The sequence below is a fragment of the Scardinius erythrophthalmus genome (assembly GCF_964197995.2).
Source record: "Scardinius erythrophthalmus genome assembly, chromosome: 2".
NCBI lineage: Eukaryota > Metazoa > Chordata > Actinopteri > Cypriniformes > Leuciscidae > Scardinius > Scardinius erythrophthalmus.
This window is the reverse complement of record NC_138222.1, coordinates 62,230,479-62,249,694: the sequence shown is the minus strand read 5'-3', so window position 1 is coordinate 62,249,694 and position 19,216 is coordinate 62,230,479. Positions and strand designations below refer to the sequence as shown.

General features: G+C 35.5%; 1 pseudogene across 1 annotated transcript; it reads left to right on the top strand.

Annotated features, from left to right (window-relative positions):
- Window positions 1–4,514: 4,514 nt before the first annotated feature.
- On the top strand, window positions 4,515–10,444 carry LOC308705629 (C-type mannose receptor 2-like; annotated as a pseudogene). Its single transcript has 5 exons — window positions 4,515–4,551; window positions 4,644–4,880; window positions 6,422–6,539; window positions 9,559–9,912; window positions 10,077–10,444. The product of its transcript is annotated as a C-type mannose receptor 2-like (transcript).
- Window positions 10,445–19,216: the final 8,772 nt, after the last annotated feature.

Sequence of the window (19,216 nt, the reverse complement as noted above, 5' to 3'; positions counted from 1 at the left end):
GCTATGGTAATACAATATACAGATCTTTCACTCACATTCAAATTAACATGTTTCCATAGAATTACAACAACAATGACCAACACAGAGAAAAGATGTAGAGACAAGCGAATGAAGAAGAAAAATGAAAAAAGCTTTTTTTAAGAGTAATAAACAAATGATGTGATGAGCTGAATGATGGATGAGAGCAGATATAATAATCACATAGTTTAAATCTGCAGATAGATTTATATATATATATATATATATATATATATATAAATTACTGTCAGAATATCACTGACCTTTCTGAAGACTGTTCATTTTCCTACAGGATTTGAAAGAGCAGTTGAAAAGCAATGAAATTGTAAGACCGTGTATTTACATTAATTGTGAACTGTCTGGGCCTGTTGTTTGTGAACAAATCATAACATATTATTGCAAATGAACAAAGTTGAGTCAAATATGTTTCTAGAACAGTGATTAAAATGTTGAAAATTGGCGGGAATATGTTTTTGTATATGAACTCGGGTGGTGATGCACTCTAAAAACTTTTAATATGATTTACTCAATTTTTTTGGTGAAACATTTTTACACTTAGAATATTGATTAGATTTTTAAGCAGTGAAATCAATTACATACAATGTAAGTAAAACAAATTAAATAGATCTAGTAACTGCATTTGGTACATTAACAAATAAAATTGAGGGGAGGGGGAGGGGCATTTAAAAACAAATATTTATGAGTAATATTAACTGTGTTTATATGCCAGTAATATTTAATTTTTTTTTTATTTCCTCTAAACCTTTGTAAATATATTCCCTCTAAACCTTTGTAAATATATTCCATACAACCACCGGTATAACTACATGACATTGGCCTTTATTGTCGATGAGTAGCCTACAGCAATACAGCATATTTGATACTATTTTTAACACGTATACAATATTGCCTACACTTAAACTCATGTAAGAAACATTTTCGAAGTAAAAATTAAACATTTAGGCCTAATCATTCAAGTAATTCAAGTGTAATCAACCGGTCTGTTATCCAGTATCCACCGGATCAGCGCTGGTTGCCGTGTCGGAGACGGACTCGCCTCTGCGGGGGAACATCTAACTTTACACCGCCGTTCTGCGTCACTCACAGCCGACAGATGCTGCGTAACCTGCCAAACCTGCCAATAAACAAACAGTGCACAGTTCTGAGGACATTTTATCATCCAAATTAGTTATATTCATTATCTTTAGGAATATAGTTATGTGTTTTTTTATGCAAGGCGTTACAATCACTTAATCAATTAATTTAGCCAGCGAAAATACCTGTATTTACTTCCTGTTTTCGGTCGAAGTCCACAGTAGTCGATTGTCGAGTTCACGCGCATAGGTTTAGTATCTATGATCACGCGCGTGAACTTGACAATCGACTACTGTGGACTTCGACCGAAAACAGGAAGTAAATACAGGTATTTTCGCTGGCTAAATTAACCTCACTTTTATTAATTTCTTTTACATCTACTGCAGTCAGATTCACTCGTGTTCACTCTGAAGGAATCACTCACATGACCTGTGCACTTGTAATGACACATCAAGGATGTTAAGAGGCTAAAAGCAGGTTTAAAACTTGCCCCATTGAAGTCAACAGGGTGCAAATTTTAAAAAAGGGGATAACACGGTGTAGGCAACACCGATTTTTGTCGTTGTTCTCTGTATTGACAGCACTCCAAATTTACACAAAAATGAGCTCAATGTTAAAATTGACCGGAGTTCTCCTTTAATAATAATAATATTATTAGTGTTTTTGCTGTTGTTATTAATAATTGCTCAAATACCAAATACAAAGTATTTATTCAATTTCCGCTTGTGTGTGTGTGTGTGTGTGTGTGTGTGTGTGTGTGTGTGTGTGTGTGTGTGTGTGTGTGTGTGTGTGTGTGTGTGTGTGAGAGAGAGAGAGAGAGAGAGAGAGAGAGAGAGAGAGAGAATGGGGTTTTTCATTAATAATATTATTATTAGCGTTTTTGTTGTTATTAATAATTGCTCAAATACCAAATACAAAGTATTTATTCAATTTCCTTGTGTGTGTGTCTGTGAGAGAGAGAGAGAGAGAGAGAGAGAGAGAGAGAGAGAGAGAGAGAGAGAGAGAGAGATTATGACTGGTGTTTATTGAAAGTGTTTGTTGCCTTTTTGGACTTGTTGCTTTCCACCTTCTCTGTCTCCTCCTCTAATGGATCTACCCTTTTCGCCACCTTCTCTTGGACAGCATCCTCTAACCTGGCCTTTTTAGGGGACTTTCCTCTCAGGGCGAATGAAAGGATGCTTAATTGCTTTTTACCTGACATCTTTGAAAGACAGATGCAATGATTAATGCATTCATGGCCAGGATATATTTATAAAATATGACATGATTTTAAAAGTGACCTATAACATTGTCTATGCAATACACTTTAATTTATTTAGTGCTAATAAAATTATTAAGCCTATTTGGAGAGAGAGAGAGAGAGAGAGAGATGTTTATAATGTGACAATATGTCAGTCATCGTGTGATAACGAAAATATGACTAGGCCTAGACTACTTGTTCTGAGCAGGTGTTGTCAGTGAACAGGCTGTAAAACTGTTGGCTAAGTTTTTTTTTCCCCACAGGTGACTTCCCGGGCTCCGTACGTTAACAATTCCAGATGTGCTTTTTTTCATTGGTTGTTTTGCGTTAAATCTTACCCAGATACAATAGTGCTATTTTCTGATTGGCTATTGTGTAGCCCCTTTGTTTGTTTTTTTTTGATTGGCTGATTAGTGAGATCGGCACGCCCAGAGAAATTTTGGGCGCTGCGGCATAAATAGTTTTTCCGTGTGAGAAATACAATGTGTGGCGGGAGTGCGTGACAAAAGACCGAAATGAGTGACTGTCACGCTCAATGTGTGACACTTGAGAGCCCTGTTGGTCCCGACATGAGCAGTAGAACCTGCGTGACGCCGTGTGACATAGGGTGATAATTCCCCTATAAACACAATTTCCTATGTTTTTATACAAACTAGATAGTAGTCACTAAGCCTCTAGTGTGGACTTTAGGTTCCAATTTAAGAAAGAACTTATGAACGGCTGGTGCAACACAATACTTCTTTTAGTTGTCTATGGTCTTGTCTCAGACTGAGACATGGCAGGTGGCTTCTATTTCTGGCTCCATTTTTGTATTTAAAAATTTGTTAGAAACACATCTTTCACTGTTGCTAGGCGACAGGAGCGGCGGGAACAGCTGGTGATGTAAACAGGAAATCCTCCATATTTTAGAGCGTATTGTTTAACAACATTCTCATCAACCTTACTGGACTTCGAAGGATTCAGCTCTGAATTGGGACACAATTATTGTGTGACTTTCCTGTTGTTTCAATACAACTAACAGATGAATAAGACTGAATGAAACATAATGAAATATGTTTAGAACAATAACACACTGTTTCTCCTGTTTCACGTCAGAGATGGAAATATCATCCATCCTGAAAGTCTAAATGTAGACATAATCAAATGAGTGATGAGGATGTGTTTACATGCAAATGTGTTCATGTTTTATAGACAAACATATAAACAGTAAACAGCAGGAGTATGAAATGAAACAAAATAATAATTTCACAAAGAGATACAATCTGAAAATGCATAACAAAATTTTAATCTCTTCATTCCAGCCAATCACAATCAAGTATTTAGACGGAGAAAATAAAGACAGGTTTATTCTGAAACAGCAGCAGCAGAAGATGATGATATTATTTCAGTGAGATAATGAGAGTCCAACAACCTTTACTAACATTAGAAATGGACTTCAGGGGAATGAAGCATAATATGAGCACTTTAATGTCTTTATCTCGTCTCTGTTGTGAATGTTTGTCGTGATCTCCTCCTCAACACCAGCGATCTCGGCTCTCAGAAGAGGAACAAGAAGAAATATAAAAATATAAGAGCAAAAACAGTTTTCAAACCCTCTTCTCAACACAAACTCTATTAATAGTCAAACTCACTCCCAACACAAACACACAATAAATTGAACAGTGATGCAAGTTATACAGTCCAGCAATAACATTAAAGCAGCTGTTTAGTTATTAATGTTAAAAAATAAATTATGAATGTAAATATGATTATATTTTCTGTTTAAGGTCCATGTTTATATTGACTGATATTGGCTGACAATATGCAAATAAAGGAAAAGAGAAAAATGTACAACTAAGGAAGAATTAGTATATGAAAATTAGTTTTAGTGAAATATACAAATGACGTGATGAGCTGAATGAGGGATGAGAGCAGATATAATAATCACGTAGTGTAAATCTGCAGACAGAAACATCAGACTCAGGACAGAAACACACGACCTCTAAAGTAAGAACATGTTCATTCTTCAAACACAATTACACTTTCGGATGTTAATATTGTCTCAATGATTGTGAATCGTGCTTTGCTGCTAAAATGTTTTTATTACATGATGTTAAAACGTGAGTTTTTTTTTTTTTTTTACTTGGGTTTTTGAGTTTTTCTATGTGTTTCTTCCTCAGAAATGGAGCAAACTCTATATTTGACTCTTCTTCTCATTGGTGAGTGTGTTTGTTGTATTATTTATGGTTTATAGTTTCATCAGGTTTGACCCTGTTATGAAAAGCATTAAATCAAACGCTCTCTTTCACAGCTCTCTGCTCCGTATCTGAATGTGTTCAGCGTCAGTATCACTTTATAAACGTGAACAAGACCTGGACTGAAGCTCAGAGATTCTGCAGAGAGAATTACACAGATCTGGCCACCGTTGACAACATGAACGACATGAACGAGCTGAAGAAGAGTGTGAATGATGGACGTGTTCAGTATATCTGGATTGGACTGCAGTGTTGATAAATGGCAGTGGTCTTCAGGTGAACCTGCGCTCTATCTGAACGAAACTTATCAATTCACAAAATTAACGGAATGCATAGCGGATATAAAAAATTGGATGACTCGTAATTTCCTACTTCTAAATTCTGAAAAAACAGAGTTTCTAATTATTGGACAAAAAACTTCCTCACGTAATAACCTAGAATACTGTCTAACACTTGATGGCTGCTCTGTTAAGTCTTCGTCGTCGGTTAGGAACCTGGGTGTGCTCTTTGATACCAATCTTTCATTTGAAAGTCACGTGTCTAGTATCTGTAAAACCGCATTTTTCCATCTTAAAAATATATCTAAATTACGCCATATGCTCTCATTGACAAATGCGGAACAATTAGTTCATGCGTTCATGAGCTCAAGGCTAGATTACTGTAATGCCCTACTGGGTGGTTGCCCTGCACGCTTAATAAACAAACTACAGCTAGTTCAAAACGCAGCAGCTCGAGTTCTTACCAGAACCAGGAAGTATGACCATATTAGCCCGGTTCTGTCAAAACTGCATTGGCTCCCTATTAAACATCGCATAAATTTTAAAATATTGCTGATCACTTACAAAGCACTAAATGGTTTAGCTCCGCAGTACTTGAGCGAGCTCTTAACGCATTATAGTCCTTCACGTCTATTGCGATCTCAAAATTCCGGCCAGTTACTAATACCTAGAATATCAAAGTCGACTGCTGGCGGTAGATCCTTCTCCTATTTAGCACCAAAACTCTGGAACAGTCTTCCTACCATTGTCCGGGAAGCAGACACACTCTGTCAGTTCAAAGTTAGATTAAAGACACATCTCTTTGACCTAGCATTCACATAATACATTATAGACTTCTATAATTTAATGTTAGGCTGCATAGATTAGGTCAGCCGGAACCGGGAACACTTCCCATAAATCCTGATGTACTAGTTACATCATGAGAAGAATGGCATCTACGCTAATTTTAGTGTCTGTGTTTACCCCGAGGTTTTCCCGCAGCCTGCCGGATCCAGGCCGTATCCAGATCTGACGAAGGACCTTCGCCTGGGCCGATGACAACGCAGTGCTGAAGTGCCAACTAGTCTCCCCCTATGGAGGATCCCTCTACCACTATACAGATAAGGCGTTGTCCGGAAAATTCGTTTCGCGTTCCTACCCCAAAGCAACAAAATAAAATAAAATTCTTTATCAAAATCTATAAGGAAAGACAAGTACTTTGTTTAGGCTTGGCTTGTAGGGAATTCCAAACCTGCGTATATTCAAACGCACATAACTATAGAACCCATTCTTAATGCGCATGTGAACGCCATCAGCATTTCTCACAGGTTCGCGTTTAAAGTCTGTGTAGAGAGAATGGTGTTGTCTTAGCGGCCCCTAATTTAATAACAAATGATCGTTGCGACGGAAGCAAATCAATCAAAACTAACTTTAGATTGAAACTAACTTAACTCTGCTATAAAGCCAAAACAATCTCTGTTACCTTACATTATACGCTTATCTCTGTAAAGCTGCTTTGAAACAATCTATATTGTTAAAAGCGCTATATAAATGAAGATGACTTGACTTGACTTGACTTGAACTGGGGATCTGGACAACCTGATGGCAGAGATGAGTGTGCTATGATGAGAAATGGAGAATGGAATGATGTGTCATGTAGTAACAGCCGGACTTTCATCTGCAATTCATCTAACAGTAAGTGCAGCTCCATACAATCACAATAAACATTCATTTATAAAAAGATGCACAATTTACTGTACAAAATTTTAATGCAATAAATGCTGCTATTTTTTAATGTGCTCATAAATATAGGAGAGACTGTGGATTTTTGTCAGAATTTTAACCCTCTGGGGTCTGAGGTGTTTTTGGGGTCCTTGAGATGTTCTGACATGCGCTGACATTTTTGCTTTTTTCAGTTGCTTATAAACATATTAATGACAAAGGTGTAAATTCACTCTATTTAGCACAAACAGGGCTACCATAATATGTGAGCACCATGCATGTACATGTTTGTATTTTTGAGAGAATAATGTTTATGCATGGTTATTGAAAAAACTAAAAACTAAAGTTTCTGAAATAAGGCCACAAAACACATAGTAAATATGTGTCAATACGACTTTTGACTAATGGATGTCATTGCCATGTGTTTTTTCTTCAAAAGTATGTGAAAATTATCCTGCCTAATCATTCACATAACACAATACATTGATTTAAATTTTACAAAACACTTTCTATCTGGAAAGTCAACATGCGGAGTGGGCGTCAACGATCATGCATATTTAGTGGTTCGCACCTGGAGACAATGGGGCCGCATACTTAATGAGGCATTCATTCAGGTGTGTCACAAGAAAGAATGCAAGAGCAACAGTTGGAAGCATTTAGTATTGGCCTATAATATGAAAAGGAAAACATGTCTAGTAATTGTGCAGTTAATTCTCATACTGTATTTTCAGTTTTGGAATATTTATCCTCTCCCCAAATTTGTCACAAATAAAACACAATAAAATATTATTTTAAAGAAAAGTCTTATATTTACCTTTTATTAGTTTGTTTACATCTACCTTGATTTTTTTTTTTTATTAAAAAGGTTACAATTACAACAACAATTCAAGTGTAATATTTATTTGTAAAAACTAAAGTATACATTTATCATACATATTTCAAAGTTAAGGATTCATTACTTGAATATAGCCTAGGCTACATTGGAATAAACACTATAACATATTATTTGATTACTTTATTTTTGACAAAACATACTATATTTAACATATGAGCAAAAATTGTCAAACAAAAGCTTATTTGAGGTGGCAGATATTTTACAGTGAAAACGTATAATCTATTCAAAACTAATCAATGAAATGTTGACTTTCATATGTCTGTAACATAGTTACTTTCGTTTTTATAATAAGAAATATAAATGTTAATTTGCAGTTTAATACATTGCTTATACAAATGCATTTTAATTCAACATATTTCACTCGATTTTTACTCAGTAGCCTATAGCAATGCAGTTTGCTAAAAGCGAAACATTCACAGACAGAAACGATTCAAATTTAAACCGTCTTTTGCCAGTTTTGGTAAACAGCGCGCATCTCTGCCGTTCATTCATTCATTCATGCACAGAAACGCGACGCACTTGAGAATGAAAAAAAACAAACTTACTACATTATTCCATAGCCTCGGATCTTTTGCTCCTCGTACGTCTAAGGTAAATTTTCCATTATAGTATTATTCCTCACAGCGCTGCGAGACTGTGTAAACAAGTACAATGATCTGATGTGTTTTCTCGAGCTGATGTGTATTACTTCATTTAAAAGGAGAGAATTCAAGCTTCATGCCTGTGTGTCTGTATGCCTGTTTGACTGAGTATTCGCTGAGTTATGGTTCATTTTCGGACAGGTTTCAGAATGGACTACACTGACAGAGAGGAGGCAGAACTCGCATCATGTTTATTTTTCTTTATTTGGCGAAAAGCACAACACTTTGTTTTTATTGTGAGTGTACACAAAAATAATACACACTTAACAGGATAGATTGATGTATAACACAAGCATATAAGATAAAAATAATTTAAAAAAAAAATTTTTTTTTTGCACTCATACGGAAAAAAAACGTGCCGACCCCGATATTAAACACATGTTGATCTTTTGTTGTTGATAACTGCACTGTAAAACCCAACAAGTTAACTCAACTCAAACCGATTGAGGAAACTGATTGCGGCAAACCATTTGAGTTTAAAAATAAATACATATGAGTATTGTGAACTTATATATATATATATATTGAGTCATATATATAATATCAATATATATATAAGTTCACAATACTCATATGTATTTATTTTTAAACTCAAATGGTTTGCCGCAATCAGTTTCCTCAATTGGTTTGAGTTGAATTAACTTGTTGGGTTTTACAGTGTGTGATAATCTGACATTAGAGCCTAGATAATTATTTTTCAGAAATTTCAAACCATTGTTTTGACAAACATAACTTGTAATGATTTAATGAATGCATAATATTTTAACATATAATAGATCTTGCCCCATCTTGATATTTATGAACAAAGAGAACAAGTTGTTTTTATTGTTTTCAACTGTCTTACAGAAATATGATATAGTCATTTTGTTTTGGAGATTGTTATTAAAAAGAAATTATCTCAACATAAACCTGTAAAAAATGTCATTCTTAGATGAACTTTAAATGACCTCACATAGACAAATTGTCCATTACAACATGAAAAACCAAACAGACTATTAACAAAACAAACACTAATAGTGTTATTATTGCAACAATATTAATTTGTATGTATTATTAGTCTACAATTCAACCTTTTGAATGAATATTTTACTGATATATTTTTTAAGGACTAGTTAAAATATATATTTAGCTGCAGTTTAACATCTTCATCTGTTTGATGTGTCTCTCATTCAGCTCTGTGTGTCTGAATCCAGTATTCTAGAGAAATGTGTAACAAAACATGATGGAGAAATATAAAGATGCAATAAAATTACCACAAACATTCACAAATGATACTTAATGTTAGCAAAATCATCATTAATATAATTTGTAATATAGCATCAGCTGTAGAAACAGTCTTTGAATGACACGTGTTTCTGATGCTTCGCTGCTCTTATTCACATTAAAAACCATAAACCAGCATAAGAATGATGAACAAACTGATTTATGAATATGTTTCCATGTGTTTTTCTTAAAGTGAACACAGGACTCGTCTTTGTCAATCAGACGAAGAACTGGAGAGACGCTCAGAGTTACTGCAGACAGAATCACATTGATCTGGTCAGTGTGAGGAACCAGAATGAGAATCAACAGATTCAGAAGTTCATCAATGATAGTCACATATCTGATGATGTCTGGATCGGTCTGTTCAGAGACTCGTGGCAGTGGTCAGATCAGAGTGACTCCTTATTCAGAGACTGGTATTATGGTGAACCTGATAATGTTGGAGGTGTTGAAAACTGTATAATGATCGAACCAAAAGCTCCAAAAACTCTGGGTCAATGGCATGACTACTCTTGCATTAACCAACTTCCTTTTGTGTGTCATGAAGGTGAGCAGATCCTCACAAACACACACAATCCATCCATCACCTCCAGATATCTTAAAGTTCACGCTACATGTCTGACATGACAGTTTCCTCCACAGTGTTTGTTCTGCATGTTGTTTTTGATCAGTCTCTCTCTAGTTTTTGCTTGTGGTTTGTTTTGTGTCCAGATAAACTGATTCTGATCAAAGAGACTCTGACGTGGCCTGAAGCTCTGAGATACTGCAGACAGAATTATACGGATCTGGTCTCGGTTCATTCAGAGGAGATGCAGCGTCGTGTGATGAATGTGGTTAAAGGTGCGTCTACTGAGGCGGTGTGGTTGGGTTTACACAACTACTGCCAAATGAACATGTGGCTCTGGTTGAGCGGAGAGATCGTGTGCTATCAGAACTGGGCTCCAGGGAACGGAACGACACCGGAAAACTGCAGCCTTACGAAGAGAAAAGGAGCAGTTCAGTCTGGAGGAGATCAGCGCTGGATCAGCCGTCCTGAGACTCACAAACTCAACTTCATCTGCAGCAGATCTGAGGAGTGAGAAGACGTCAGTGCTTGTGGGTTTACTTACATTCACTGTTTTCATTCCTCATTATTTTTTCTTATTTACTTTCAGGTTTAATTAGTTAGTTTTTTGGTAATTTCTGAGTGAATCTTCTAATTATATTTTAATAGTCTGTAATATTACTCTGTGTTAATTATCATAACATAATGTGATCTTATTAAAGTTTTCTGACATCAATGAATGTTCTTTAGGTGTCTAAAATACTAACACAATATATGTGTGTATTAAGAATCTCTGCATATCTGGTGTGTTTATGTGTCTTTATGTTTTTCACTAATCTTATCTGTATCAATAACTGTTGAATATGATTCTGTGAGCAGCAGCTCTTAAGAATATTCATTATTTGTGTCTCAGGAGAATTAAATCTGGTTTATGCTTAGAAAGGCAGAAGTGAAGTGATGTCACAATAAACTGTCAGTTATATGTAATAAATTTGTAAAATTTATATTTGCTGGTTTGGTGTTCTTGGTTGATATTTAGGATATGATGTTACTTACAAAACATGCATATTTCAGTTTCCTGAATAAATTAGTGGTGTGAATCTTTGGGGTGAAAGCGAATCGATTTGATTCATGATTCATAGGTTTTCACAAATTCAGAATGATTCGATTTGAGACGTTTCACAATGCGATACAATTCAATTAATTATTTGATTCTGAATTTCTAAAGTGCATTCATAAAATTGTTTAAATGCTTCCCTTAATGTGTCTTAGTCATGGTGTGAATCACACAGAAACCTTCAGTGGGTCTAAGAGTCAAAATCAAAACCCTTTTTTCCATTGATAGATCATGTTGTTATTAATGATGCGACATCACTTTATTTTATTAGCCAAATGTCTAACAAATAGAACCTGCATTTGTCCATAAAGCTTCCTATGGAAGTAAAATAATGCCAAATGTTTTTGAAACAAAAAAGCCTGTTGAATTGCACTACTTGTAAAAATATGCATTGCATTAACCATGCTTGCATTTTAATGCATTGTATTTTAGGGCTTGCATTTTAATGGGCTGAAATTCAACATGGTTGAATATTTAAGCGGTGAATATTTCAATTAAAAACATTTCAAACACATTTTCATTATTAAAAATTCAATAATCCATATTCACCTTTCATATTTCACTTCCAAAATATTCAAACTGTTTAAAAATACAACCTATAATATTCAACAGGCAGTTTTCGGTCCATTTAATTTCACTTTGCAAATTCACATCTGTGAATCTCTTGCTGTTAACTACATACTTGAATTAATGTAACTAAACTTCACTGCATCTGCAACTACACAGTTAATGCCTCTTAACCCTCTGGGCTTCTTCGTAAAATAGTCACACTTAGCTTCCTCCCGCCCGAATACGGGCGAAGCCTTAAAATTTTACTTTACTTTTTCCCAGGATAACCAATCAAATATATTTGTGTTCTATAATGTTTTCTGATTATTATTTAGAATTTTTAGAATTTTTTATGATATATCTGCATTAATTATATAATTTTAATGAGCTATTTTTGAATTAATATATTTTTTTTTTTATTTTTTTTTTTTTTCAATAAATGCAACATTTCACATCAAATTAGAGTGCAGGCCTAAAAAAAAAAATTCAAGTGAGAAGAGCGCCACCTAGTGGCTTCAAAATGTATTAATTTGTGCCATGTCCTATAACCGCCTATAGGCGGCCTATAGCTTTTTTATTTATTTATTTGATTTATTCCCATTCGGAACGAAAAAAATGTATTACTAAGCAACCACTGAATTACATTTATTAATTCCTAACGAGTGCTGAGTAATCCCTCTAAAACCAAGTGTAACACCAGCAGGCGCCACCTAGCTGCGAAAATATTCATTACCATATTTTTCAAAAATCTTGCCTTGATTAACACAAAGTTGATGTCATTTGAAAGCTTGAAGTCTGAACTTTACAGTGAATGTATCCACTTTGAAAAACTCTTAAGTATTGCTGAGTTATTTGCTGATAAATAGAATTTCTTTTTTTTCATAATCTATAAAATAATGTACTGCAATGTGTCAAAAACATCATACAGCTCATGAAACATTCTCAGATAATTGAAAATGTCACTTCATTTTTTACAGCATATTATTACAATTGAAATGAGCCTAAAATTAACATAATCTCTTGCTTTTATGACAAGATATTCTTCATGGAGAAAAAATTGCCCATGAGGGGGGGTGTCAAAGACTTTACAAAAGGGCCATCTCTTTTCAAAATGCTGTAATTTTTGATTCCTTTATCCAAAAATTATTATTTTTTTATCCAGATGCAGCTAACATGTAGGGGGACTTCACTAAAAAAGAATTTTCCTCCTACCTTATTTCCTTCCTGAGTTATTCCATGACAAATAAGAAAGATATGCAAAATCATAATAAAAATTATATATATATATTGTCTTTTATCCGCCGTTTCTTGGCAGGACAATGTCCAAATGTAATGTAATTTATATTTTCAAAAAATTTAAAAAGAGTTCTTTCAAACGATACCTACCTTTTGACTCTCCTTGCTATAGTTTTGGAGTTATATTGATTATATAATTTTTATATACTTTGGGGCAAAATTTGCTGTTTCAGTCTTACCAGTTCATTTCTCTCTGCGTGTGTGTTTGTGTGTGTGGGTGTGTGTGTGTGTGTGGGGGTGTCTTATTTGACTCTTGATGTTCTAGAGTAGAGACCTGCGCGGGACACAATGTTCAGTCCCGCTCCCGCCCGCTCCCGCAGTGTTCAGTCCCGCTCCCGCCCGCTCCCGCAAAGATTTGTCATTTTTAGTCCCGCTCCCGCCCGCATCTGTGATATTATGTCCCGCTCCCGCCCGCAAATGCCCGCAAGACGGCAGGCAGCAGGATGGATGTTCACATTCTGTCTCACGAAAGGTCTTGGAAAAAAAAATGCGTGCGCACATAATTCCTTACAGTAACTAACGCCAACAAAGATAAACATTAATCGGCCCAAATTTCAATAGGCTTAATTATCATGTAACATAAAAACAGCCTTAGGCATGGCCTACACACATAGGAACATTTGTTAAACGGATCATTTTTATCCTAGACTACAGGCCATTTAAACATTTAAAATGTGATCACCAAAACACGAAACGGTCCCATATTAGGCCTACGAACAGCATAATATTCACTAGTAGGCTAACAGTAACCAAAAAAAAAAAAAAAAAAAAAAATGTATTCGATTAGGTAATATTATTATCTATCTAATATATATAATTATATATTAGATAATGTTAGAATGTTATTGCTGTCTATTTTGAGCTTTCGAGTTCGAACACGGAGCAGCGGGAAGGAATTGTCTCTAAACAAGTGTGCGTGAGATTAGGCCCCGCCCGTACTCCAAAGGACAACATCCACAAGTTTAGGCTGCTTAAAACGTTTTTATTGCTGCCAAACAGAATCTCCCTCAAAACTACAAATTATGTACGCTACTTTAATCATTTATATATTTTACTTTACACTCATATTTAATTTGCGGGAGTGCAGCGTATCATCCCTCCCGCCCGCACCCGCAAGTGCACCTCCATCATCCCGCCCGCGCCCGCAATGACCTTTCAAAATTTGTCCCGCGCCGCACTGTTTTGCGTCGCAACCCGCGGGTCCCGCGGGACTCCCGCGGGAGTGCAGACCTCTATTCTAGAGTGTCACCCCTTCATTGCTGTACACTTTTTTTCAGCACAGTGGCTGATCTGTAGCTTGTACCACCAAAAGTTTCTCTGAGTTTTCCTATTTTTTCGTATTTCCCATTCATTTCCTATGTCGCCCGTTTTCGGGCGGGAGGAAGCTAAGTGTGACTTTTTTTTTACGACCCTTTAACATATCAGAATCATCTCCTTGATTTTTTTGTGTGTTCATATCGGTAATAAAACAAAAGTCACAAAGTTTCACCCCCATCCGATGAAGCAAAAAAAATTTTATAATTCGAAATGTTCAAGTTTTCGCCCGTTTTCTGGCGAAGAAGCCCAGAGGGTTAAATAAACAACAGCTCATCAATGTTTCTCGGTCTTCTCCTGGACTGAAGCACAGGCTCTACTCTTCAATAGGGATGGCTGACGCGAAACAGTTGTTCCGAAGCTTTGCGAGATCCCGAAGCGCAGATGCTTCGAAACACTGATCCGAAGCGTGATTCAAAACACCCATGTCACGTGACTATGGCCAAACGAAGCCTCGAAGTGTTTCGCCAAGAGTTTCATCAGGTCTGGTCCGCTGAATCAGCGTTTGATTGACACGGTCGGGAACAACCACACAATCGCACATCTGTATAAAAGTGAAATCAGTGCATATTGACCTCGTGGGTTTTTGTGAGAGGAGTTTGATTTTGAGATAGCGGATTTTTGGTGATATAGTGACATAGTCCTTCCACAAAGTCCTTCCACAGCAGAGAAATTAATATTTTTGAATAAAAATCTCTAAAAAAGTGAGACATTTTGGCTTGATTTCTTTTATTAATATAAATTTTGCAGGACCATAACATTATGCACAGTGAGGAGCCTATAGGTTACAAGCTTCACATATTACAAAAATACAATAAAAAAAAAAAAAAAAAAAAAAAAAAACATTTTTTTAATGGCTCGTCAAGGTGGTTTCAGATCAACACCTGCAAGTGACCACTAGGTGTCACCGTTGAGACGGGTGTCGGATTGATTTGAAGCCTTGAAACAATATGATCTTTTAGTATTTTTTTTTAATTAGTCATTTCTCATGACAACACTACTGCAAAAGTACCTGCAGTGCTGTGATATTCTAGAAGATTTTAGTAAATAATTATGGAGAAAATGACAATTGTTACCATTGTTGAGATTCATATGTTGATTCATGATGTCTCTGTGTGCCAAAAAAAAGTCTTCTCTGTATAAAGACATAAAACAAATCAAAATACCAGATATATCACAAGAAAATATGTGATATTAACAGCTAAAATACTCATATGTTTGCCTTAAAGCAATATTAGTGAACCAGCAGAGATCTTGAGAGATATGTTAGGGTGTATGTGCTGTTGCTGCCATTCATTTGAATTAATTCAGGAAAAACCTACAAAATAATAATACATTTAAGGAAAAAATCTGTTAAAGTTTTATTAACTTTATTGAAAATAGGATTTTTACTTTAATTTTACAGTTTTTGTAGTGAGGAAGGAGATTAATAGCCTTCATATAAAAGTTTGAATTTGGATCTGTTCCTGTAATAACTTAGAGAGAGATACAGTAGGTCTGAGAATTAAAGATTGATCATTTACTGAGTGAGTTTAATCTAGCGCATCACTGGATCCACATGCACAAACAACAGCTTCTTCTTTGCTGCTTTTAAAGCTGTTGAACTGCACTAGACTGTCGTAAATATTCACATACAACATTTAAATCTCACTCTACAACAATTCCTCACACAAAGCATCACATCCCGAAGAGTTGGATTACAGTCCAGTAATAAAATACAGTGTATTCTATGAGAGCATATTAATAGATTAAGAAAATACTGCATGATAATCATGTACATTTTAATCAATTCAATGTTGTAGTGTTGTTTAAATGTAATCTTTGAAATGCCAAGTAACAACAGATGAAACATTATAATTTCAAATTAAGTACATTGTAAATCAGTCAAGTCAACTGCATTAAAGTGCACTTAATATGCCCAAGGTCACAAGCCTGATTTGGAGCAGATGATCACTGGATTGATCATGCTGTGCCATCATTGCCACACAGGACCCAGCTCTGACATTGCCAACACGAGGCCAGCAGTGCCAGCGTGAGGACACATTCGGGCCAAGATCGCTTGCTATGTGGGATGTACCCTTTAGGTACTATGAACTTTTAGGGGTAAAAATGGTACAAATAAGTCCTTTTGAGGGCAATGCTCCAGTGAATCTGTTGTACATCTGAAGGTACAATTTTTGCACATGTTTTTTCTACATACACTCTCAGTAGTCAAAGTTATTCCTTCATCTCACACACGTTTCTTTCTCTTTGACTGGAGTCTCAAACAGGGGTTTTTAAAGGCTCTCAGTAACCAGTATCACCAGTCTTCACTAATGAACTCAACCCTCATTAATCAGATCATTAGTGGGTTGTTCAGATGAAAAATGCCTGAAAACATTTGTCAGAAAAAAAAATGTATGTCAATTTAAACAGGGAAGTAACACGTTTCGCTGCCTAGCAATAACATGAAAGCAGCTGTCTGGATGTGAAATTTAAAATGTAATTTTACATAGTTTCTTGGTAATTCTTTTTTTCAGCAGAAATTGTAGTTTCATTGATATTGACTGACACATATGCCAATATGCAGATACAGAGAAATACAAATAAGGAGGAAGTAAAAATATAAAAATTAGTTTTAGAATAATACACAAATGATGTAAGCTGAATGAGGGATGAGAGCAGATATAATAATCACATTGCAAACACACTGTAAAAAATATTTTTGCAATTTAGTTATTTCAACTTATTTTTGTGAGTAGAGATAACTAGATTGTCCAGACAACAATTTTTTTTAAGTTTTCTTGTCCTCAACTAGACTGAAAATTGAATGAACAACTTAAATTGTTATTTTAACTCAAAAATGTATGTTTAAACAACTGCACTAGATTTTCTGTTGAATTAACAAGTATAATTGTTATTTTAACTTATAAATGTAAGTTGAAACAACTGCACTAAATTTTCTGCTGGTTTTACTTCAATTATACTCTAATGCTTTATTAGAAGTAAATTTACTTTGTAAACTAAACTTAGTAAACTAAACTTAATTTATCTATATATCTTGCTGTCTGGTAGACTGCATAAAAACCTAAACTTCAATTTTATTAGTGTGTACATTAAAAACAATACACTGTAAACCCCAATGTTGTCGTTAATAAAGAAATCAAGTTATCATAACTTATTTAACATTACTTACAATAGCAAGTTTTTGCATCAAAAAATAAACATTTGATTTTAATGCAGCCTACTCATTTGGCAGCAAAAATCGTTCATTAAGATTTTAAGTGTTATGCACTCAAAATGTCAAGTAATTTAAATGATTGATTCCCTATGTGTCTGTTTAATATGATTGTGCCGGAAATTCTGCCTTGACAACACGCTGATTGGTCGATGCACAAGGTAGTAGTTTTTTTTGTTAAATCGTGAATTTGCTGATGCAGGTGTAACAGAGTTAGAATTGTATTTAGTTTTATTGTGAATCCTCCTGAATTCAACAGTAGTTATTCGTTTCATGTTAAAGTAGTGCCCTCATGTGGTTTGTTTGGGAGCTGCAGACAAAAATGCGTGGTTTGACGGAATATAGCATAACACAGCAGTTGCTATGGGGAATGCGTGCTGTTGGTGCGTATGGTCATGCTCTGTCTCATTTTGGCAATATTTGTGTGATTATGACACAAAATGACTAGCAATTTCAAGTATTTTGTGTTTGTGATTTGGTTTAGCCAATGTTTAAACCATTTAATCTGAGTAGTAACATATATTTGATTAGTTATGGCCTTTTGTAAACTTCCGTCTGATAGTGCTCTCGTTAGCAAGGCCACGAGGTTGCTAATTATATCATATATTTTATTTAGATGTGTAATGTCTGCAGCAAAACACCACTGAGAGGATGTTTTATTTCACTTTTCAGGTATGTTTTTATGTATATTTTTGTGTTTATTATTGCTTTTGCTTTTATTATTGCGTCAAGTTTCATATGAAATGTGGTCATGTGTCGTGTGTTCTATTATTGGTTATATACTGTTGTAGCATAACACAGCAGTTGCTATGGGGAATGCGTGCTGTTGATGTGTAATGTCTGCAGCAAAACACCACTGAGAGGATGTTTTATTTCACTTTTCAGTAAATACAGATCAACACAAAAGATGTGTCCTTGCATTTATTGGGGAATTGAGCCCACTGAGTCCTGTTTATCTGAGTGCACGAAGGACGTGTGAACGAATCACAACGCAGAATACGGGGAAAGAGACCAGATCCATTTACAAAAGCGACGAGATCCGTCACACAGGCAGCAGGCCAGAGGCACTGACACGGCATAAAAACAGTAATCTCGGGGTTAAAACGGAGCCGGTGTAGCAGTCGATTCTGTTCCCTATCGGAATTCCTGTTCCCTTTACGCAATCATACTACAAATCATGCATAGTTGTCGAGTTACCATGCGTACCATCAGAACTGAATACGAGCAAGAAGCTCAAATGGATGTACGGGAAGCGAAAAGGTTAAAAAAAAGGATTGTATGTTTTCCCGAAATTTAAGCGTTTTTTATTGTTTTTATTTTTTATTAGAAGCGAGTTTTTCCCCATCTGTCAATTCAATCCAGATTATTTATTTTCAAATTTAAAACGTTATTATAGATTATAATGTAATGTTTATTAAGGCTTTGATTTATTAAGGTTTATTAAGGCTTTGGCGCATGCGCTGTCAGCAGACACGGCTCGTTCAGGGGGAACAGGAATTCCGGGAGGGAACAGAATCGACTGCTACACCGGCCCGTCCATCACGTAGCCTACGGACATTTCAGGCCTCGCATTTGGAACTGAATCACAGGAGACTTTAAATTCCTGACGCCTGTAAATGGAATCTTTTTTTGAACCGACTCAGTCTCGAGCCTCTTCTCCCCCTCCCCCGCTGATTCACTGCAGTTCTTCCGCGCGCAGAGAGCGTCCGGTATTTTCTGAGGCTGAAAAAACGTATGGTAAGTGTGAATTCATAAAACTATTTTAAATAACATGTTTGCCAGAACATAACGTCAACATTTGTTCAATGTTCTAA